Source organism: Panulirus ornatus, chromosome 38, assembly GCF_036320965.1.
Source record: "Panulirus ornatus isolate Po-2019 chromosome 38, ASM3632096v1, whole genome shotgun sequence".
NCBI classification, from domain to species: domain Eukaryota; kingdom Metazoa; phylum Arthropoda; class Malacostraca; order Decapoda; family Palinuridae; genus Panulirus; species Panulirus ornatus.
In genome coordinates, this window is record NC_092261.1 from 20,042,933 (window position 1) to 20,067,820 (window position 24,888).

Below are 24,888 nucleotides of genomic sequence, written 5' to 3' on the forward strand. Positions count from 1 at the left end.
AAGCTAAGTTTCATTGGTCACTTGGAAGTTGGTGAAACTGACTCAGCTGTATCATTGATCACTTGGAGTTTGGTGAAACTGAAGCATGTTTCATTGGCTACAAGGTGGTGAAACTGACGCGTTTCACTGGTCATCTGGAAAGTGAAACTGTCGCGTTTCATTGGTTACTTGGAGTGGCGAAAATGACCAGGTGCTTCACTGTTCACCAGGAAGAGAAACTGACGAAGGTGCTTTATTGTCACTAGGAAGGCGGAGAAATTGATGCAGGTGTTTCATTGTTCACTAATGTGGTGAAACTGACGTGTTTCAATGGTAACTTGGATCGTGGAGAAACAGACGCCGGTGTTTCAGTGGCATCCTGGAAAGACGTGAAAGTGATGCAGCGTTTAATTTGAAGAGGAAGGTGGTGAAGCTAAAGCATGTGATTCAATGTTCTCTTGGAAGGTTGTTAAACTGACGCATGTGATTGAGTCGTCTCTTAAATGGTTGAAACTGAAGCGTGTTTCATTGGTCACTTGGATGGTGGTGAAACTGACACAGGTGTTTTATTGGTCTCTAGGAAGGTGGTGAACCTAACACAGATGTTTTCATGATCATCCTAAAGGTGATGAAACTGACGCATGTTCTAATGATCACTTGGAAGGTGGTGACACTGACGCAGGTGTTTCAATGGTAACTTGAAAAATGGCGAAACTGACGCAGGTGTTTCACTGATCACTGGGAAGGTGGCGAAACTGACACTGGCGTTTCTTTGGTCACTAGTGTAAACTACTGAAACAGTTGAATACACATACAAATACATCTATTCTTACCATAAAGGGACTAACATGGCAAATATAATTGTAGAAACATACAAACCATCCTTACTGATATGCCCCTAGCCTAATAGCAAAAGCCTTGACCAGAAGGACATTAATATGATTCTCTCCCTTGTAAAGATTTATTATCTGCACTAATGCAGGACTCTTGAAGGCCCTTTGACACTACGAACATTTGGTTGACCTCTTCGCTCTGTGAATAGCCATGTGCTGTAATACAGTCCCCTTCTGAGAGGTGTTTTGGCAATGAGAACATTCATATGGCTTCTCTCCCATGTGAACAGTCATGCAACATACTAAATTACATCTATGGGAGAAGATCTTTCGGCATTGTGAACATTAATATGGTTTCTCTCCTGTATGAAGAGTCGTTTGCCTCATTAAATTACCCTTCCGGGGGAACGCCTTTTGGCAGTTTGAACACTCATACGGCTTCTCTCCTGTATGAATAAAATCAATAATCATGTGCTGCCCTAAATAACTCCTCAGGGAGAATGTCTTTGGGGAATGTGAGCATTTATATGGCTTCTCTCCAGTATGAACAATCATGTGCTGCACTATATATCTCCTCAGGGAGAATTCTTTTGGCAATTTGAATACTTAAATGGCTTCTGTCCTTCATGAAGAATCGTGTGCTACACTAAATCACTCTTCCGGGAGAAAGTCTTTTGTCAATGTGAACACTCATATGGCTTCTCTCCTGTATGAACAATCATGTGTTCTACTAAATGATTCCTCCGATAGAATGTCTTATGGCAAAGTGAACATTCATATGGCTTCTCTCCTGTATGAATAATCATGTGTTCTACTAAATGACTTCTCCGAGAGAATGTCTTTTGGCAATGTGAACACTCATATGGCTTCTTTCCTGTATGACCAAGCATGTGTTCTACTAAATAACTCCTCCGTGAAAATGTCTTTTGGCAATGTGAACATTCATATGGCTTCTCTCCTGAATGAATAGTCATGTGCTTCACCAAATTACCCTTCCGCGAGAAGGTCTTTTGGCAATTTGAACACTCGTATGGCCTCTCTCCTGTATGAACAATCATGTGCTTCACTAAATAACTCCTCAGGGAAAATGTCTTTTGACATTGTGAACACTCATGTGGCTTCTCTTCTGAATGTATAGCCATGTGTTTCACCAAATCACCCTTCCGGAAGAAGGTCTTTTGGCAATTTGAACACTCATATGGCTTCTCTCCTGTATGAACAATCATGTGCTGCACTAAAACACTCTTCAGGTAGAATGTCTTTTGGCAATGTGAACATTCATATGGCTTCTCTCCTGAATGAAGAGTCATGTGCTTCACCAAATCACCCTTCCGCGAGAAGGTCTTTTGGCAATTTGAACACTTAAATGGCTTCTCTCCTGTATGAACAATCATATGCTTCACTACACAACTCCTCAGGGAGAATGTCTTTTGACACTGTGAACATTCATATGGCTTCTCTCCTGAATGAAGAGTCATGTGCTTCACCAAATTATCCTTCCGGGAGAATGTCTTTTGGCAATGTGGACACTCATATGGCTTCTCTCCTGTATGAACAGTCATGTGCCTCACTAAATCTCTCTTCCAGGAGAATGTCTTTTGGCAATGTGAACACTCATATTGCTTCTCTTCTGTATGAACAATCATGTGCCGGACTAAATAACGCCTCTTGTGAAAGGTTTTTTGGCAAAGTGAACACTCATGTGGCTTCTCTCCTTTATGAACAATCATGTGCTTCACTAAATTACTTCTCTTGGGGAAAGTATTTTGGCAATGTGTACACCTATATGGCTTCTTTTCACCAGTATGAGTCGCCATGTGCCGCACCAAGTTACTTCTCCCAAAGAAGGTCTTTGGGCAGAGCAAACACGTAAATTGTATATTCGCACGAACTTTCACGTCCCTTCTAAGTTTAAATTGTTGGATAAAGATATTTTGGCACTACGAAAACTTGAAATATCTCTCATCCATGTGTTAGAACCTATGCCTATGATAAAATTCCTTACAAAATGGTCTGTAGCATAGCGAACATTCCATTCATTCGCCCACCGTAATGTAACCTTGTAAAATAACAATATAAAAGAGCACAGTTACTGTTTACGATTGCCTCACATGTTCAGTGAGTGTACACTACAGTTGGAGCATCAACCAAGAGTGGGCTTTGCACAAGATAGGTGAGCTGAGCACCAGTCTCAAGTAAACCTCCTGCTCAAGGTAACACAGGGTCAACTATAGTGAGGTACACTGCTCATAACCTGTGAGGTGAAGCATACAGTGGCTTCTGGTATACACTGTACCTTCCAAAGTGAAGTCAACCACTACAACCTCCAACCAAGCATTGTCTGCAAGATATGCCAGCGATCCTTGATGACAGTTTACATTCTTCTCCCATTCTTCTACATTCCCGTAACTAAAAAGTACAGCTGTCTCCCTAGATGTACATCTCAATCAATTACCTACAATTCATATTGCAAGTCTGTCACTTACCTTACCATGTTTGAAATAACAAACTTTTTCATGTAAGGTTAGTTCCAACACAAGTTCTGAAACATTATCTTTACAAAGACACAGTCCCACAATCATCTACTACAGACAAGAATACCAATTTACATCTTAGGACATTACACTAATAGTCAAGATCATATTAAGACTTTTGAGGAAAAAATGAGCTTAGATGAGAATTATTTGTAATTAATCTAAATCCGACTATTGTATTAATAATCTATACCAGTTACTGTAATAATGATAATCTACAATGATAACAGTAATAATCGTCTACAAATGCCACCTGTAATATCTTGATTTTATCAACGAGGAAGATGACTTTTGAGGGAATGAATTAACACCAAAATACGTCTCACTTTCATGTAACTATGAAGAGGTTCATTTTCATAATCACGTTAACAGTTGTTGTCATAAAGAAATGTATCCAATAATTTTTTACTAAATATAATGAAAAGTTCAACTGCACTAAACATGAATTATGATACTTTTACTGAATTATACATGAACTATGGTCTTCTTATTGAACTAAAGATGAATTATGGGTCCTTCTTATTGTACTCATCAAGAACTATGGTCCTTCTTATGATACTAAACACGTACTATGGTCCTTCTTATTGTATTCAGCATGACCTATGGTCCTTCTTATTGTACTGAGCATGAACTATGGTCCTTTGAATTGCACTAAATAAGAACTATGGTCCTTGTTATCATATTTAAGGCGTTGTTTATGTTAGCTGAGACGGGACAGGCAGCTGAGGCCCTAATCAAGGCCATCCCATTAACGCTGTATATAAATGTACCATGGCCTGAGCCAGGTACCCATTTTATCGACCAACCCCTAGGGGTGGATGAACAGTTGGGTTGACTTTGGACCGACAGCAGCAACCAGGATTCGAACCTATGCGCTATGTACTATAGTACTATGAATCTTTCTACACTTAACATAAACTTTCATTTTTCAAACTGTACTAAACATGAACTATGGCATATATGTACCATACAAAACTTGTTTTTTCTTCTGTTCTTACTGTTCAGCGTTGTTCCTGCTGCCTTTATTGTTACCCTTGCTATACATTTATACTGTCATTGGTGTCCTTCACATGCTGTTGACGCTGCTCTAAAAACTTTACATCAATCTTCCATATTGATGCTGCTTCTGTTTTTTACTAATAATGCTCTTGTTCTTACTGGTGTTCTTGCTATTACTGACTGTCTTCGTTTTCACTGATGACACTCATTTTACTGCGATTGCTACTATTTTTACTGATGTTTTTCTTATTTTTTCCTGATGTTGCTTCTGTTTTTACTGATGCTGCTTCTGTTTTTACTGATGCTGCTCTTGTTATTACTAATGCAGCTTCTATTTCTTATGATGTTTCTGTGTTTACTGATGCTTCTTCTGTTTTCACTGTCATTTCAAGACACCGTGGAAGCTCATATCATGTTATTGTGCTGAACACAGACAGCTGCCAAAGACAGAAGAGTAAACATTCACATTATACGTTGAAGACTTGACAGAACACACCCTCTGCCAACATGTAAAAATAAAAGCTTTATTTCATAAGCTTATCATACACCAAGATAAGGTCGTCAGTATTAACATCTAACATTATACTGAACCCAAATCTTTGATGTATGAAGTCAACATTATACAGGGATGAAATCCTTCACATCAGATATTATCAAATACATACTGATGGCATATAGATATAAGAACTCAAACACCAAATTCTGGCAACAAATAAAAGAGGTGAGGTCATCAAGTTCAAATGCTCCTGTTAGACCAATGTATACACCTTAACATTATGAATTACTCATGTTGTGACAACACATTCCTAACATCAAAACTTTGATATATAAATCATAAATCTAACATCAATCTGTACTTCATAATGTTAACGTGTTTACATTTGTGTAACATTAAACAGACCTTTCCATGGTTTCTTCCGGCCGATTCACATGCCCTGGTGCAGTCCACTGACAGGACGTCGACCTCTATATACCACATTATTCCAATACACTCTATCCTGTACAAGCCTTTGACACTTCTGCATGTTCAGGCCCCGATCACTCAAAATCTTTTTCACTCCATCCTTCCATCTCTAATTTGATCTCTTCTCTTTCTCCCCTCTCATGCAAGAAACTGATGACGTCATCAGAGTCTACTATCAGAAGCCGTCAATGCACCTAATGGAACACTACATGCTGGACTACGAAGTGACACAAAGTCTACGTACAAGAGTCCCTGACTTCATTGAGGAAGACCATGTACTATCACCAGCATTACTACTTCGAAAGACTCAAAAGAAGCTTATGGAACACCTGCTCCGGACCATAGCTGAATACCCACCTCCCAGATGAAAATAGCGCGCCCAGTACCATCTCCATAAGAAGTTGCCTGCATCTCATACCATGCATAGAAACCAGGGAACGGGCCGCCAAAAGGAAAAGGCCCGTGTCGGACCAAGCAGAGGTCCGACAATCTTAAAAAAAAAGAAAAAAAAAATCTCCCCTACACTTCTGACACACATATCCTCTTTGTTAACCTCTTCTCACTCACTCTCTTCATATGTCCAAACCATTTCAACACACCCTCTTCACCTCTCTCAACCCGCTCATTATTACCACATCTCTCTCGTACCATTTTATTCATTACTCGATCAAATCACCTCATACCACATACTGTCCACAAACAGTTCATATCCAACACATATACCCTCCTCCGCACATCATCATCTACAGCCTATGCCTCATATCTATGCGACATTGTTGGAACTACTATACCTTTAAAAATACCCATTTTCAGCCATGAAGACAGCCTCTCTTTCCACACATTCTTCAGTGCACCCAGAAACCTGGGCCCCTTACAAAACAAATGACTTACTTCCCCTTCCATGGTTCCATTTGCTGCCATACCCAATACCAGATATCTAAAACACTTCACTTCCTCCAAATTTTCTTCAGTCAACTTTACACCTAAACTAACCTTTCCCTCTATCCCGCTAACCCTAATAATCTTGTGTTCATTCACATTTCCTCTCAAGTCCCTCTTTTCACGCAGACTTCTAAACAGTCAACAACTTCTGCAGCTTCTCACTTAAAAATTCGTCACTAACGCTGTGTCATCAGCAAACAACTAAACTCACTTACCAGGTCCTTTCATCCCCAAGGATTACATACATACACACATGCATGCCTCTTGCATTTACCTTCCTCACTAACCCAATCCATAAATAAATCAAACAGCCATGGTGACATCACACATTCGTCACCGACCAATCTTCACATAGAAGCACTCACTCTCTTCTTGCCCGTACACACGCTTTGCACCGTTGATAAAAAGAAAAAAAAATCTTAATGCTTCTTGCAGCTTTCCTCCCACACCATAAATTCTTAAAATCTTCCACAATGAATCTCTATCAACCCTATAATGCGATTTCCCCACATCTAAAAATGCCTTATACAAACAAAGAGGAGAAAGAATACTTCACACGTATTCCCTGCATGTCACAGGTGATTAAAAGGGGAGGGAGCGGGGGACTGGAAACACTTCCCTTCTTGTATCTGTATTTCTAAAGAAGAAACAGAAGAAAGAGTCGAGAGGGGAGTGCTCATCCATCTCGAGGGCTCAGACTGGGGTGTCTGAATGTGTGTGGATGTAACCAAGATGAGAAGAAATGAGAGATAGGTAGTATGTTTGAGGAAAGAAACCTGGGTGCTCTGACTCTGAGTGAAACGAAGCTCAAGAGTAAAGGGGAAGATTGGTTTGGAAACGTCTTGGAAGTAAAGTCGGGTTGGTGAGAGGACAAGAGCTGAGGAGCAGTACTACTGAAGCAGAAATTGTGGGAGTGTATGATACAGTGTAAGGAAGTGAATTCTAGTGATGTGGGTAAAACTGAGAGTGGATGGAGAAAGAGAGATGGGTAATTATTGGTGCTTATGCACCTAGTCATAATCTTGAGAGGCAAGTGTTTTGGGAGCAGCTAATTGAGTGTGTCAGCAGTGTTGCTGCACGAGACCGGGTATTAGTGATGGGTGATACAAATGCGAAGGTGAGTAATGTAGCACTTCAGGGTATAATTGGTGTACATGGGGTAATCAGTGTTGTGAATGGAAACGGTGAATGGCTGAAAAAAGACTGAAAAAAGAGAGATATACACAAATATACATGTGTGAGTAGGAGAGATGGTCAAAGGGCATTAATAGATTACGTATTAATTGATAGGCGTGTTACTGTGCTGAGAGGGGCAGCTGGAGGGATGTTTGATCACTATCTTGTGAAGGCGAAGGTGAAGATATGTAGAGGTTTTCAAAAAAGAGAGACTGTCGAGAAGAAACTGGTGAGAGTAAGTGAGCTTGGAAAGCTTGGAAAGGAGACTTGTCTAAGGGAGTACCATGAGATATTGAGAGTAGAATGGCAAAAGGTGAGAGCAAATGACAAGAGGGGAGTGGAAGAGGGGTGGGATGTATTCAGGGAAGCCGTGATGGCATGTGCAAAAGATGCATGTGGCACGAGAAAGGTGGGAGGTGAGCAGAATAAGCAGGGTAGTGAGTGGTGGAAGGAAGAAGTAACGTTGCATAGTCGCGGCGCACGAGTCTGAAGGTTTCATTATCGTGCCCTGGCAACCTACCGGCTCGCAATGCGTACGATTTCGAGTATAATATCATACGCATAGGAAACAATTGTCAGTATTATTTGAATGGCCAAATATGGAGGCAGTAATGACGAATACCGTGTGATGTGTGTGATGTTTCCATGGTTAATATGTTTATGGATGGGGTAGTTAGGGAGGTAAATGCAAGAGTTTTGGAGGGGCGAGTATGTAGTATGTTGGGTATGAGAAGGCCTCAGAAGTGAGTCAACTGTTGTTCGCCGATGATACAGCACTGGTGGCCGATTCGACAAAAAACTGCAGAAGTTGGTGACTGAGTTTGGAAAAGTGTAAGGACAAAGTTGAGAGTAAAGGTGAATAAGAGCATAGTTATTACGTTCAGCAGGGTTGAGGGACATGTTAGTTGGGATGCAAGTTTAAATGGACAAAAATTAGAGGAAGTGAAGTGGACTTGGCAGCGATTGGAACCATGAAAGCAGAAGTGAATCATAGGGTTGGAGAGGGGGCGAATGCTCTGGGAGCTATGAAGATTGTGTGGAAAGAGAGAAAGTTATCTCGTAGACCAAAAATGGGTATGTTTGAAGAAATAGTGGTTCCTACCATTCTAACAATATTATATGGTTGTACGTCAGAGGAGTGGATGTGTTGGAAATGAAGTGTTTTAGGACAATATGTGGTATGAGATGGTTTGATCAAGTACGTAATGAAAGGGTAAGAGATGTGTGATAACAAAAAGAATGTGGTTGAGAGAGCAGAAGGTGTGTTGATATGGTTTAGACATATGGAACGAATGAGTGAGGAAAGGTTAACAAAAAGGATATAAGTGTCAGAGGTGGAGGGAACAAAGAGAGACCAAACGGGTGGGAGGATGGAGTGATAAAAGATTTTGAGCGATCGGGGCCTGAACATACAGGAGGATGAGAGGCGTGCAAGGAATAGAGTGAACTGGAATGAGGTGGTATCCTTGGGTCACTTATAGTCAATGGACTGAACCAGGGCATGTGAAACGTTTAAAGTAAACCATGGAAAGGTCTGTGGGGACTGGATGTGGATTGGAAGCTGTGGTTTCGCTGCACTGCACATGACCGCTAGAGACTGAGTGTGAGGGAATGTGGCCATTTTTTGTGAGTTTCCTGGCGCTACCTCGCTGACTTGTGGGGGAGGGGGAATGCTGTTTCCTGTGGGTAAGGGTAGCGCCATGAATGGAAGAAGGAAAGCAAGTATGAATACGTACATGTGTATATATGTATATGTCTGTATATATGTTGATATGTATATGTACGTGTATGTGTATGAGTGGATGGGTCGTTCGTTCTTCGTCTGTTTCTTGGTGCTACCTCGCTGACACAGGAAACAGCGATCAAGTGTAATAATATCATGATAAAAAACACATATTTCAAAAAGTTTTTCTTACTCATTTTCTTAAAAAAAAAAAAAAGCAAACACTTGATCCAAACATGATCTGCCACTTCTGAAAGCACACTGTTCCTCCCCAATCTGATGCTCTATATTTGACATCACCCTCTCAGTCACCACTCTCCCATATAACTCACTGGGTAAACTCAACAAACTTATACCCCTGTAGTTTGAACACTCTTGCCTTTATACATTGGCACTATACATGCATTCTGCCAATTCTCAGGAATCTCACCATGATCCATACACTAACCATTGAAGAGCCACACTGTTTTCTTAAAAGGTTCACTGCAATACCATCTACTTCAGATGCCTTGCCACAATTAATCTTACGCAAGGCTTTCAACACCTCTCTTCACCAAGCTGCTTGCAATTATTCTCTTACTTCACACACACACACACACACACACACACTATATATATATATATATATATATATATATATATATATATATATATATATATATATATATATATATATATATATTTATTTATCTATTTATTTTGCTTTATCGCTGTCTCCCGCGTTAGCGAGGTAGCGCAAGGAAACAGACGAAAGAATGGCCCAACCCGCCCACATACACATGTATATACATACATGTCCACACACGCACAATACACATACCTATACATCTCAATGTACACATATATATTACACACACAGACATATACATATATACACATGTACATAATTCATACTGTCTGCCTTTATTTGTTCCCATCACCATCCCATCTTTTTCTTTTCTTTCATACATATTCATTTCCCGCATTAGCGAGGTAACGTTAAGAAAAGACGACCAAGCCTTAGAGGGAATATCCTCACTCGACCCCATTTCCGGTTCCTTCTTTTGGAAAATTAAAAACGAAAGGGGAGGATTTCCAGACCCCCTCCCCTTTTAGTCGCCTTCTACGAAACGCAGGGAATAAGTGAGAAGTATTGATTGAGAGGGTGAAAGCATGTGCAGAGCACCAGATTGGGAAAGAGCAGTATGGTTTAAGAAGTGGTAGAGGAGGTGTGGATCAGGTGTTTGCTTTGAAGAATGTATGTGAGTAATACTTAAAGAATACTTCCTACGCATTCCTCACGTGTCGTAGAAGGCGACTAAAGTGGACAGGAGCGGGGGGCTAGAAACCCTCCCCTCCTTGTATCTTAACTTTCTAAAAAGGGAAACAGAAGAAGGAGTCACGCGGGTGGTGCTCATCCTCCTCGAAGGCTCAGATTGAGGTGTCTAAATGTCTGTGGATGTAACCAAGATGAGAAAAAAAGAGATAGGTAGTATGTTTGACGAAAGGAACCTGGATGATTTGGCTCTGAGTGAAACGAAGCTCAAGGGTAAAGGGGAAGAGTGCTTTTGGGAATATTTTGAGAGTAAAGTCAGGGGTTGGTGAAAGGACAAGAGCAAGGGGAGGAGTATCACTACTGAAACAGAAGTGGTGGGAGTATGTGATAGAGTGTAAGAGAGTAAATTCCAGATTAGTAAGGGTAAAACTGAAAGTGGGAGGAGAGAAATTATTGGTGATAATTGGTGATTATTGGTGCCTTTGCACCTGGGCATGAGAAAAAAGATCATGGGAGGCAAGTGTTTTGGGAGCAGCTGAGTAAGTGTGTTAGTAGTTTTGATGCACGAGACCGGATTATAGTGATGTTTGATTTGAATGCAAAGGTGAGTAATGTGGCAGTTGAGAGAATATACATATATATATATATATATATATATATATATATATATATATATATATATATATATATATATATATATATATATATATTTTTTTTTGTTTTTTTTGTTTTGCTTTGTCGCTGTCTCCCGCGTTTGCGAGGTAGCGCAAGGAAACAGACGAGAGAAATGGCCCAACCCAACCCCATACACATGTATATACATACACGTCCACACACGCAAATATACATACCTACACAGCTTTCCATGGTTTACCCCAGACGCTTCACATGCCCTAATTCAATCCACTGACAGCACGTCAACCCCGGTATACCACATCGATCCAATTCACTCTATTCCTTGCCCTCCTTTCATCCTCCTGCAAGTTCAGGCCCCGATCACACAAAATCTTTTTCACTCCATCTTTCCACCTCCAATTTGGTCTCCCACTTCTCCTCGTTCCCTCCACATATATCCTCTTGGTCAATCTTTCCTCACTCATTCTCTCCATGTGCCCAAACCAATTCAAAACACCCTCTTCTGCTCTCTCAACCACGCTCTTTTTATTTCCACACATCTCTCTTACCCTTACGTTACTTACTCGATCAAACCACCTCACACCACCCATTGTCCTCAAACATCTCATTTCCAGCACATCCACCCTCCCGCGCACAACTCTATCCATAGCCCACGCCTCGCAACCATACAAAATTGTTGGAACCACTATTCCTTCAAACATACCCATTTTTGCTTTCCGAGATAATGTTCTCGACTTCCACACATTCTTCAAGGCTCCCAGGATTTTCGCCCCCTCCCCCACCCTATGATCCACTTCCGCTTCCATGGCTCCATCCGCTGCCAGATCCACTCAAAGATATCTGAAACACTTTACTTCCTCCAGTTTTTCTCCATTCAAACTTACCTCCCAATTGACTTGACCCTCAACCCTACTGTACCTAATAACCTTGCCCTTATTCACATTTACTCTTAACTTTCCTCTTTCACACACTTTACCAAACTCAGTCACCAGCTTCTGCAGTTTCTCACATGAATCAGCCACCAGCGTTGTATCATCAGCGAACAACAACTGACTCACTTCCCAAGCTCTCTCATCCACAACAGACTTCTGGTTTCAGAAGTGGTAGAGGATGTGTGGATCAGGTGTTTGCTTTGAAGAATGTATGTGAGAAATACTTAGAAAAGCAAATGGATTTGTATGTAGCATTTATGGATCTGGAGAAGGCATATGATAGAGTTGATAGAGATGCTCTGTGGAAGGTATTAAGAATATATGGTGTGGGAGGCAAGTTGTTAGAAGCAGTGAAAAGTTTTTATCGAGGATGTAAGGCATGTGTACGTGTAGGAAGAGAGGAAAGTGATTGGTTCTCAGTGAATGTAGGTTTGCGGCAGGGGTGTGTGATGTCTCCATGGTTGTTTAATTTGTTTATGGATGGGGTTGTTAGGGAGGTGAATGCAAGAGTTTTGGAAAGAGGGGCAAGTTTGAAGTCTGTTGTGGATATATATATATATATATATATATATATATATATATATATATATATATATATATATATATATACATATATATATACTTCTTTATTATACTTTGGCGCTGTCTCCCGCGTTAGCGAGGTAGCGCAAGAAAACAGACGAAAGAATGGCCCAACCCACCCACATACACATGTATATACATACACGTCCACACACAGCACATATACATCCCTATACTTCTCAACGTATACATATATATACACACACAGACACATACATATATACACATGTACATAATTCATACTGTCTGCCCTTATTCATTCCCGTTGCCTCTCCGCCACACATGAAATGACAACCCCCTCCCCCCAGCATGTGCAAGAGGTAGCGCTAGGAAAAGACAACAAAGGCCAGATTCGTTCACGCTAAGTCTCTAGCTGTCATGCATAATGCACAGAAACCTTAGCTGCCTTTCCACATCCAGGCCAAACAAACTTTCCATGGTTTACCCCAGACGCTTCACATCGTTCCAATCCACTCTATTCCTTGCACGCCTTTCACCCTCCTGCATGTTCAGGCCCCGATCACTCAAAATCTTTTTCATTCCATCTTTCAACCTCCAATTTGGTCTCCCACTTCTCCTCGTTCCCTCCACCTATGACATATATATCCTCTTTGTCAATCTTTCCACACTCATTCTCTTCATGCGACCAAACCATTTCAAAACACCCTCTTCTGCTCTCTCAACCACACTCTTTTTATTACCACACATCTCTCTTACCCTTTCAGTACTTACTCGGTCAAACCACCTCACACCACATATTGTCCTCAAACATCTCATTTCCAGCACATCCACCCTCCTCCGGACAACCCTATCTATGGCCCAGGCCTCGCAACCATATAACATTGTTGGAATGACTATGCCTTCAAACATGACCATTTTTGCTTTCCAAGATAACGTTCTCGACTTCAACACATTTTTCAACGCTTGCACAACTTTCGCGCCCTCCCCCACCCTATGATTCACTTCCGCTTCCATGGTTCCATCCGCTGCCAAATCCACTCCCAGATATCTAAAACACTTTACTTCCTCTAGTTTTTCTCCATTCAAACTTACCTCCCAATTGACTTATCCCTCAACCTTACTGTACCTAATAACGTTGCTCTTACTCACATTTACTCTCAGTTTTCTTCTTTCATACACTTTATCAAACTCAGTCACCAGCTTCTGCAGTTTCTCACCCGAATCAGCCACCAGCGTTGTAACATCAGCGAACAACAACTGACCACTTCCCAAGCTCTCTCATCCACAACAGACTCCATACTTGCCTCTCTTTCCAAAACTCTTGCATTCACCTCCCTAACAACTCCATCCATAAACAAATCAAACAACCATGGAGACCACGCACCCATGCTGCAAACCAACATTCACTGAGAACCAATCACTTTCCTCTCTTCATACACGTACTCATGCCTTACATCCTCGATAAAAACTTATCACCTCTTCGAACAACTTACCTCCAACTTCATATATTCTTAATACCTTCCACGGAGCATCTCTATCAACTCTATCATATGCCTTCTCCAGATACATAAATGCTACATACAAATCCATTTGCTTTTCTAAGTATTTCTCACATACATTTTTCAAAACAAACGACTGATCCACACATCCTCTACCACTTCTGAAATCACACTGCTCTTCCCCAATCTGATGCTCTGTATATGCCTTCACCCATTCAATCAATACCCTCCCATATAATTTACCAGGAATACTCAACAAACGTATACCTCTGTAATTTGAGCACTCAATCTTCTCCCCTTTGCCACTGTACAATGGCACTATGCAAGCATTCCTCCAGTCCTCAGGCACCTCACCATGAGTCATACATATATTAAATATCCTGAGCAACCAGTCAACAATACAGTCACCCCCTTTTTCAATAAATTCCACTGCAATACCATCCAAAACCCCTGCCTTGCTGGCTTTCATCTTTCGCAAAGCTTTTACTACCTCTTTGTTTACCTAATCATTCTTCCTAACCCGATCACTTTCCACTCAACCTCAACCAAAACACCCTATATCTGCCACTCTATCATCAAACATATTCAACAAACCTTCAAAATACTCATTCCATCTCCTCACATCACCACTACTTTTTAATCACCTCCCCATTAGCCCGCTTCACTGAAGTTCCCATTCGTTCCCTTTTCTTACGCACTTTATCTACCTCCTTCCAAAACATCTTTTTATTCTCCCTAAAATTTAATGATACTCTCTCACCTCAACTCTCATTTGCCCTCTTTTTCGCCTCTTGTACCTTTCTCTTGACCTCCTGCCTCTTTCTTTTATACATCTCCCAAACATTTCCATTATTTCCCTACAAAAATCGTCCAAATGCCTCTCTCTTCTCTTTCACTAATAATCTTACTTCTTCCTCCCACCACTCATTACCCTTTCTAATCTGCCTACCTCCTACGTTTCTCATGCTACAAGCGTCTTTCGCACAAGCCATCACTGCTTCCCTAAATACATCCCATTTCTCCCCCACTCCCCTTCCGTCCTTTGTTCTCACCTTTTTCCATTCTGTACTCAGTCTCAGCTGGTACTTCCTCACACAAGTCTCCTTCCCAAGCTCACTTACTCTCACCACTCTCTTCACCCTAACATTCTCTCTTCTTTTCCGAAAACTTCTATAAATCTCCGCCTTCGCCTACACAAGATAATGATCCGACATCCCTCCAGCTGCACCTCTCAGCACATTAACATCCAAAAGTCTCTCTCGCGCGCGCCTATCAATCAACACGTAATCCAATAACGCTCTCTGGCCATCTCTCCTACTTACATACGTATACTTATGTATATCTCTCTTTAAACCAGGTATTCCCAATCACCAATTCTTTTCCAGCACATAATTCTACAAGTTCTCCACCATTTCCATTTACAACACAGAACACCCCATGTACACCAATTATTCCCTCAACTGCCACATTACTCACCTTTGCATTCAAATTACCCATCACTATAACCCAGTCTCGAGCATCAAAACTACTAACACACTCACTCAGCTGCTCCCAAAACACTTGCCTCTCATGATCTTTCTTCTCATGCCCAGGTGAATATGCACCAATAATTACCCATCTCTCTCCATCCACTTTCAGTTTTACCCTTAACAATCTAGAGTTTACTTAAACTTTATCACATACTCCCACCACTCCTGTTTAAGGAGTAGTGCTACTCCTTCCCTTGCTCTTGTCTTTTCCCTAACCCCTGACTTTACTCCCAAGACATTCCCAAACCACTCTTCCCCTTTACTTTTGAGCTTAGTTTCACTCAGAACCAAAACATCCAGGTTCCTTTCGTAAAGCATACTACCTATCTCTCCTTTTTTCTCATCTTGGTTACATCCACACACATTTAGACACCCCAATCTGAGCCTTCGAGGAGGATGAGCACTCCCCAGGCTTCTAGCCCCCCGCTCCTGTCCCCTTTAGTCGCCTTCTATGACACGTGAGGAATGCGTGGGAAGTATTCTTTCTCCCCTATCTCCAGGAATATATATATTTACTTTTTTTTTTTACTTTGTCGCTGTCTCCCGTGTTAGCGAGGTAGCGCAAAGAAACAGACGAAAGAATGGACCAACCCACCAACATAAACATGTATATATATACACGTCCACACACGCAAATATACGTACCAATACATCTCAACGTATGCATATATATACTCACACAGACATATACATATATACACATGTACATAATTCATACTGTCTGCCTTTATTCATACCCATGGCCACACCACTGAACATGAAATAACAAACCCCCCTTCCCCCGCATGTGCACGAGGTAGCGCTAGGAAAAGACAACAAAGGCCACACTCGTTCACACTCAGTCTCTACCTGTCACATATAACAAACCAAAACAACACCTCCCTTTCCACATCCAGGCCCCACAGAACTTTCCATGGTTTACCCCAGACGCTTTATATGCCCAGGTTCAATCCATTGACAGCACGTCCACCCCGGTACACCACATCATTCCAATTCACTCTATTCCTTTCACGCCTTTCGCCCTCCTGCATGTTCAGACCCCGATCACTCAAAATCTTTTTCACTCCATCTTTCCACCTCCAATTTGGTCTCCCAATTCTCCCCGTTCCCTCCACCTCTGTCACATATATCCTCTTGGTCAATCTTTCCTCAATCATTCTCTCAATGTGACCAAAAGATTTCAAAACACCCTCTTATACTCTCTCAACCACACTCTTTTCATTACCACACATCTCTCTTACTCTATTATTACTTACTCGATCAAACCAACTCACACTACATATTGTCCTCAAACACCTCATTTCCAGCACATCCACCCTCCTCCGCACAACGCTTATCTATAGCCCACACCTCGCAACCATATAACACTGTTGGAAGCACTATTCCTTCAAAGATACCCATTTTTGCCTTCCGAGATAATGTTCTCGGCTTCCACGCATTCTTCAACGCTCCCACAACTTTCGCCCCCTCCCCCACCCTATGATTCACTTTGGCTCCAATGGTTCCACTTCCGCTTCCATGGTTCCATCCGCTGCCAGATCCACTCCCAGATATCTAAAACACTTCACTTCCTCCAGTTTTTCTCCATTCAAACTCACCTCCCAATTATTCACATAGGAATATATATATATATATATATATATATATATATATATATATATATATATATATATATATATATATATATATGCATATATTTTCTTTTCTTTTAAACTATTCGCCATTTCCCGCGTTAGCGAGGTAGCGTTTAAGAACAGAGGACTGTGGCCTTTGTGGAATATCCTCACCTGGCCCCCCTCTGTTCCTTCTTCTGGAAAATTAAAAAAAAAAAAAACGAGAGGGGAGGATTTCCAGCCTCCCGCTCCCTCCCCTTTTAGTCGCCTTCTACGACACGCAGGGAATACGTGGGAAGTATTCTTAATCCCCTATCCCCAGGGATAATATATATATATATATATATATTTTTTTTTTTTTTTGTTTTGGTCGCTGTCTCCCGCGTTTGCGAGGTAGCGCAAGGAAACAGACGAAAGAAATGGCCCAACCCAACCCCATACACATGTATATACATACACGTCCACACACGCAAATATACATACCTACACAGCTTTCCATGGTTTACCCCAGACGCTTCACATGCCCTGATTCAATCCACTGACAGCACGTCAACCCCGGTATACTACATCGATCCAATTCACTCTATTCCTTGCCCTCCTTTCACCCTCCTGCATGTTCAGGCCCCGATCACACAAAATCTTTTTCACTCCATCTTTCCACCTCCAATTTGGTCTCCCACTTCTCCTCGTTCCCTCCACCTCCGACACATATATCCTCTTGGTCAATCTTTAATCACTCATTCTCTCCATGTGCCCAAACCATTTCAGAACACCCTCTTCTGCTCTCTCAACCACGCTCTCTTTATTTCCACACATCTCTCTTACCCTTACGTTACTTACTCGATCAAACCACCTCACACCACACATTGTCCTCAAACATCTCATTTCCAGCACATCCACCCTCCTGCGCACAACTCTATCCATAGCCCACGCCTCGCAACCATACAACATTGTTGGAACCACTATTCCTTCACACATACCCATTTTTGCTTTCCGAGATAATGTTCTCGACTTCCGCACATTCTTCAAGGCTCCCAGGATTTTCGCCCTCTCCCCCACCCTATGATTCACTTCCGCTTCCATGGTTCCATCCGCTGCCAGATCCACTCCAAGATATCTAAAACACTTTACTTCCTCCAGTTTTTCTCCATTCAAACTTACCTCCCAATTGACTTGACCCTCAACCCTACTGTACCTAATAACCTTGCTCTTATTCACATTTACTCTTAAGTTTCTTCTTTCACACACTTTACCAAACTCAGTCACCAGCTTCTGCAGTTTCTCACATGAATCAGCCACCAGCGCTGTATCATCAGCGAACAACAACTGACTCACTTCCCAAGCTCTCTCATCCACAACAGACTTCATACTTGCCCCTCTTTCCAAAACTCTTGCATTCACCTCCCTAACAACCCCATCCATAAACAAATTAAACAACCATGGAAACATCGCACACCCCTGCCGCAAACCTACATTCACTGAGAACCAATCACTTTCCTCTCTTCCTACACGTACACATGCCTTACATCCTCGATAAAAACTTTTCACTGCTTCTAACAACTTGCCTTCCACACCATATATTCTTAATACCTTCCACAGAGCATCTCTATCAACTCTATCATATGCCTTCTCCAGATCAATAAATGCTACATACAAATCCATTTGCTTTTCTAAGTATTTCTCACATACATTCTTCAAAGCAAACACCTGATCCACACATCCTCTACCACTTTTGAAACCACACTGCTCTTCCCCAATCTGACGCTCTGTACATGCCTTCACCCTCTCAATCAATACCCTCCCATATAATTTTCCAGGAATACTCAACAAACTTATACCTCTGTAATTTGAGCACTCACTCTTATCCCCTTTGCCTTTGTACAATGGCACTATGCACGCATTCCGCCAATCCTCAGACACCTCACCATGAGTCATACATACATTAACTAACCTTACCAACAAGTCAACAATACAGTCACCCCCTTTTTTAATAAATTCCACTGAAATACCATCCAAAACCTGCTGCCTTGCCGGCTTTCATCTTCCGCAAAGCTTTTACTACCTATTCTCTGTTTACCAAATCATTTACCCTAACCCTCTCACTTTGCACACCACCTCGACCAAAACACCCTATATCTGCCACTCTATCATCAAAACACATTCAACAAACCTTCAAAATACTCACTCCATCTCCTTCTCATATCACCACTACTTGTTATCACCTCCCCATTTGCGCCCTTCACTGAAGTTCCCATTTGCTCCCTTGTCTTACACACTTTAGTTACCTCCTTCCAAAACATCTTTTTATTTCTCCCTAAAATTTAATGATACTCTCTTACCCCAACTCTCATTTGCCCTCTTTTCACCTTTTGCACCTTTCTCTTGATCTCCTGTCTCTTTCTTTTATACATCTCCCAAAACATTTCCATTATTTCCCTACAAAAATCGTCCAAAGCCTCTCTCTTTCTTCACTAATAATCTTACTTCTTCCTCCCACCAACACATACCTTTCTAAATCTGCCTACCTCCACGTTTCTCCATTCTACAAGCGTCTTTCGCACAAGCCATCACTGCTTCCCTAAATACATCCCATTTCTCCCCCACTCCCCTTCCGTCCTTTGTTCTCACCTTTTTCCATTCTGTAACTCAGTCACAGCGGTACTCTCTCACACAATCCCTTCCCAAACTCACTTACTCTCACCACCCTCTCTCACCCTAACATTCTCTCTTCTTTTTTCCCGTAAACTTCCTACAAATCTTCGCCTTCCGCCTACACAATATAATGATCTACCATCCCTCCAGCTGCACCTCTCTCTCAGCACCTAACATCCAAAAGTCTCTCTCTCGCGCGCCTATCAATCAACAAACGTAATCCAATAAAACGCTCACCTGGACATCTCTCCTACTTACATACGTAGTACTTATGTATATCTCTTCTTTAAACCAGGTATTCCCATCACATCACCATTCTTTTCCAGCACATAATTCTAACAAGTTCTCCACCATTTCCATTACAACACAGAACAAGCCCCCATGTACACCAATTATTCCCTCACTGCCACAGTACTCACCTTTGCATTCAAATTACCCATCACTATAACCCATCTCAGCATCAAAACTACTAACACACTCACTCAGCTGCCTCCCAAAAACACTTGCCTCTCAGATCTTTCTTCTCAGCCCAGGTGTATATGCACCAATAATCACCCATACTCTCTCCATCCACTTTCAGTTTTACCCATAACAATTCTAGAGGTTACTTAAACTTATTCACATACTCCCACCACTCCTGTTTAAGAGTGTGCTAACTCCTTCCCTTGCTCTTGTCTTTCCCGAACCCCTGACTTTTACGTACAGACATCCCAAACCACTCTTCCCCTTTACTTTTTGACTCGTTTCCACTCAGAACCAAAACATTCCAGGTTCCTTTCGTAAAGCATACTACCTATCTCTCCTTTTTTTCTCAAACTTGGTTAGCATCCACACACATTTAGAACAAAACCCCACTCTGAGCCTTGAGAGCATGAGCCACTCCCCAGCTTTCAGCCCCCCGCTCCTGTCCCCTTTATCGCCTTCTACGACACGTGAGGAATGCGTGGGAAGTATTCTTCTCCCCTATCCCCAGGAATATAAATTACTTTTTTTTTTTACTTTGTCGCTGTCTCCCGTGTTAGCGAGGTAGCGCAAAGAAACAGACGAAAGAAAGGACGCAACCCACCACATAAGCACATGTATAATCTTAACACGTCCACACACGCAAATATAAACGTACCATATACATCTTCAACGTATGCATATATATACTCACACAGACATATACATATATACACATTAACATAATTCATACTGTCTGCCTTTATTCATACCCTGGCCACACCACTGAACATGAAATAACAAACCCCCTTCCCCGCATGTGCACGAGGTACGCTAGACAAGACAACAAAGGCCACACTCTTCCAACTCAGTCTCCTACCTGTCATCAGATAACAAACCATAACAAACACTCCCCTTTCACATCCAGGCCCCACAGAACTTTCCATGGTTTTTACCCCAGACGCTTATATGCCCAGGTTCAATCCATTACAGCACGTCCACCCCGGTACACCCCATCACATCCATTCAATTCACTCAATTCCTTTCACGCCTTTCACCCGCCTGCATGTTCAAACTCACCGACACTCAAAATCTTTTTCACTCAATCTTTCCACCTCCAATTTGGTCTCCCAATTCTCACCCGTTCCCTCCACCTCTGTCACATATATCCTCTTAGGTCAATCTTTCCTCAACATTCTCTCCTATGTGACCAAAAGATTTCAATAAACCCCTTATACTCTCTCAACCACACGCTTTTCATTACCACACATCTCTCTTACTCTATTATTACATACTCGATCAAACCACCTCATTATCCACACTGACATATTGTCCTCAAACTCCTCTTTTCAGCACACCACCTCCCTACCGCACAACGCTTATCTAATAGCCCAACACCACGCAACCATATAACCTGTTGGAAGCACTATTCCTTCAACATACCCATATTTTGGCCTCCGAATAATGTTCTCGGCTTTTCCACACGCATTCTTCAACGACGCTCCCACAATCTTCCGCCCCTCCCCCACCCTAAGATTCACTTCGCTCCAATGGTTCCAACTGCTGCCAAATCCACTCCCCCCAGATATCTAAAACACTTCACTTCTCTAGTTTTTTGTCCATTCAAACTACCATCCCAACTAAGCTTGTCCCTCAACCGTACCTTTATCCTAAATAACCTGCTCTTATTCACATAGGAAATCTATAATATATATATATATATATATATATATATATATATATATATATATATAATAGATAATATGCATATATTTTCTTTTCTTTAACTATTCGCCATTTCCCGCGTAGCGAGGTAGCGTTTAAAAGAACAGAGGACGTGGCCTTTGGTGGAATATCCCTCACACTGGGCCCACCCTCGTTTCCTTCTTCTGGTAAATTTAAAAAAAAAAAAAACGAAGGGGAGGATTTCCAGCCTCCGCTCCCTCCCCTTTTAGTCGCCTTCTAACACGCAGAATACGTGGGAAGTATTCTTAATCCTATCCCCAGGGAAAATATATATATATATATATAAAAAAAAAATTATTATTTTTTTTTTGTTTTGTAGCTGTCTCCCGCTTTGCGAGGTAGCGCAAGGAAACAGACAAAGATATGGCCCAACCAACCCATACACAGTAATACATACACGTCCAAAACCCCCAAACGCAAATATACATAACCTACACAGCTTTCCATGGTAACCCCAGACGCTTCACATCTGATTCAATCTACTGACAGCAACGATCAACCCCGGTATACTACTCGATCCCATTCACTCTATTATCCTTGCCCTCCTTTCACCCGCCTGCAAGTCAGGCCCCGATCACACAAACTTTTTCACTCCATCTTTCCACCTCCAATTTGGTCTCCCACTTCTCCTCGTTCCTCCACCTCCGACACATATATATATCCTCTGGTCAATCTTTAATCCACTCATTCTCTCCATGTCCAAACCATTCAGAACACCCTCAGTCTGCTTCCAACCACGCTCTCGTTTATTTCCGACACATCTCTCGTAAAATATACTATACAAAACTTACACCTAACATACAACATCTATATAACCTTAATACTACTCCTTACAACCAAAAATAAAAATAATAATAACTAAAAATAATATAAATCCTCTCATAAAAATAATATAACTACACTCTACAAACCAACCATAACTAAACACCCAAACAACAAATAAAATACATACTATATAACTACAACAATAAAAAATACACTCTTAATTTAAAATCCCTTACGTTTACTTACTCGATCAAACCACCACACACCACAACATTGTCCTCAAACATCTCATTCTTCCAGCACTTCACTTTCCTCCTGCGCACAACTCTAATCCATACCCTCGCCTCGCAACCAGACAACATTGTTGGAAACACTATTACCTTCACACATACCCATTTTTTGCTTTCCGAGATAATGTTCCTTCTTCGACTATGTTTTTTCCGCACATTCTTCAAGGCTCCCAGATTTTCGCCCTCTCCCCCACCCTATGATTCACTTTCCGCTTCCAATGGTTCCATCCGCTGCCAGATCCACTCCAAGATATCCTAAAACACTTTACTTCCTCACGTTTTTCTCTCCTTCAAACTTAACTCCCAATTGACTTGACCCTCAACCCTAACTGTACCTAATAACCATTTAGCCTTATTCACATTTACTCTTAAGTTTCTTCTTTCACAACACTTTAACCACACTCAGTCACACAGCTTCTGCAGTTTCTCACATGAATCAGCCACAGCGCTGTATCATCAGCGAACAACAACTGACTCACTTCCCAAGCCTCTCATCCACACACATTCATACTTGCCCACTTTTTCCAAAACTCTTGCATTCACCTCCCTACAACCCCATCCATAAACTATTAACCAACCATGGAAACATCGCACAACTAAACCCCTGCCGCAAACCTACATTCAACTGAGAACCAATCACTTTCCTCTCTTCCTACACGTAACACATGGCCTTACATCCGCGATAAAAACGTTTCACTGCTGCTAACAACTTGCCTTCCAACACCATATATTCTTAATACTTCCACAGAGCATCTCTATCAACTCTATCATATGCCTTCGTCCAGATCAATAAATTGCTACATACAAATCCATTTGCTTTTCTAAGTATTCTCACATACATTCATCAAAAGCAAACACTGATCCACACACCTCTACCACTTTTTGGAAACCACACTGCTCTTCCCAATCTGACGCTCTGTACATGCCTTCACCCTCTCAATCAATACCCTCCCATATAATTTTCCAGGAATACTCAACAAAACATAATACTCTGGTAATTTGAGCACGCACTCCATATCCCCTTTGCCTTTGTACAATGCACAATGCAACGCATTCCGCCAATCCTCAACACACCTCACCATAGTCCATACATACATAACTAACCTTACCTACAAGTCAACAATACATCAACCAACCCTTTTTAATAATTCCACTGAAATACCATCCAAACCTGCTGCCAAATTGCCGCTTTCATCTTCCGCAAAGCTTTTACTACCTCTTCTCTGATTTACCAAATCATTTACCCTAACCCTCGCAACTTTGCACACCACCTCGACAAAACAACCTATATCAGCCACTCTAGCATCAAACACATAACAAACCTTCAAAATACTCACCCATCTCCTTCTCATATCACCACTACTTGTTATCACACCTCCCCATTTGCGCCCTCACTGAATTCCATTTGCGCCCTTGTCTTACAACACTTAGTTACCTCTTCCAAAACATCTTTTTATTCCCCCTAAAATTTAATGAACTCTCCTACCACCAACTCTCATTTTTTTGCCCTCTTTTCACTTTAGCACCTTTCTCTTGATCTCCTGTCTTTTCTTTTTATACATCTCCCACTCATTTGCATATATAATATATATAATATATATATATAAATATATATATATAATATATATATATATTATATATTATATATATATTGTACGTGTAAGAAGAGAGGAAAGTGATTGTTTCTCAGTGAATGTAAGGTTTTGCGCAGGGGTGTGTGATGTGTCCATGTTGTTTTTAATTATTTTGTTTATGGATGGGGTTGTTAGGGAGGTGAATGCAAGAGTTTTTGGAAAGAGGGGCAAGATGAAGTCTGTTGGGGATGAGAGAGCTTGGG

The 24,888-nt window shown here is 41.4% G+C and overlaps 1 long non-coding RNA gene across 5 annotated transcripts in view; it reads right to left on the minus strand.

Moving 5' to 3' along the window:
- Positions 1 to 1,736: 1,736 nt before the first annotated feature.
- The window catches only part of LOC139760930 (uncharacterized), a 78,334-nt gene continuing 55,182 nt past the window's right edge, over positions 1,737 to 24,888 (minus strand). For all 5 annotated transcript variants that reach the window (XR_011715437.1, XR_011715435.1, XR_011715436.1 and 2 more), the window contains exon 4: positions 1,737 to 4,782. This is a non-coding gene — a long non-coding RNA (uncharacterized lncRNA). The remainder of the gene's footprint in view (positions 4,783 to 24,888) is intronic.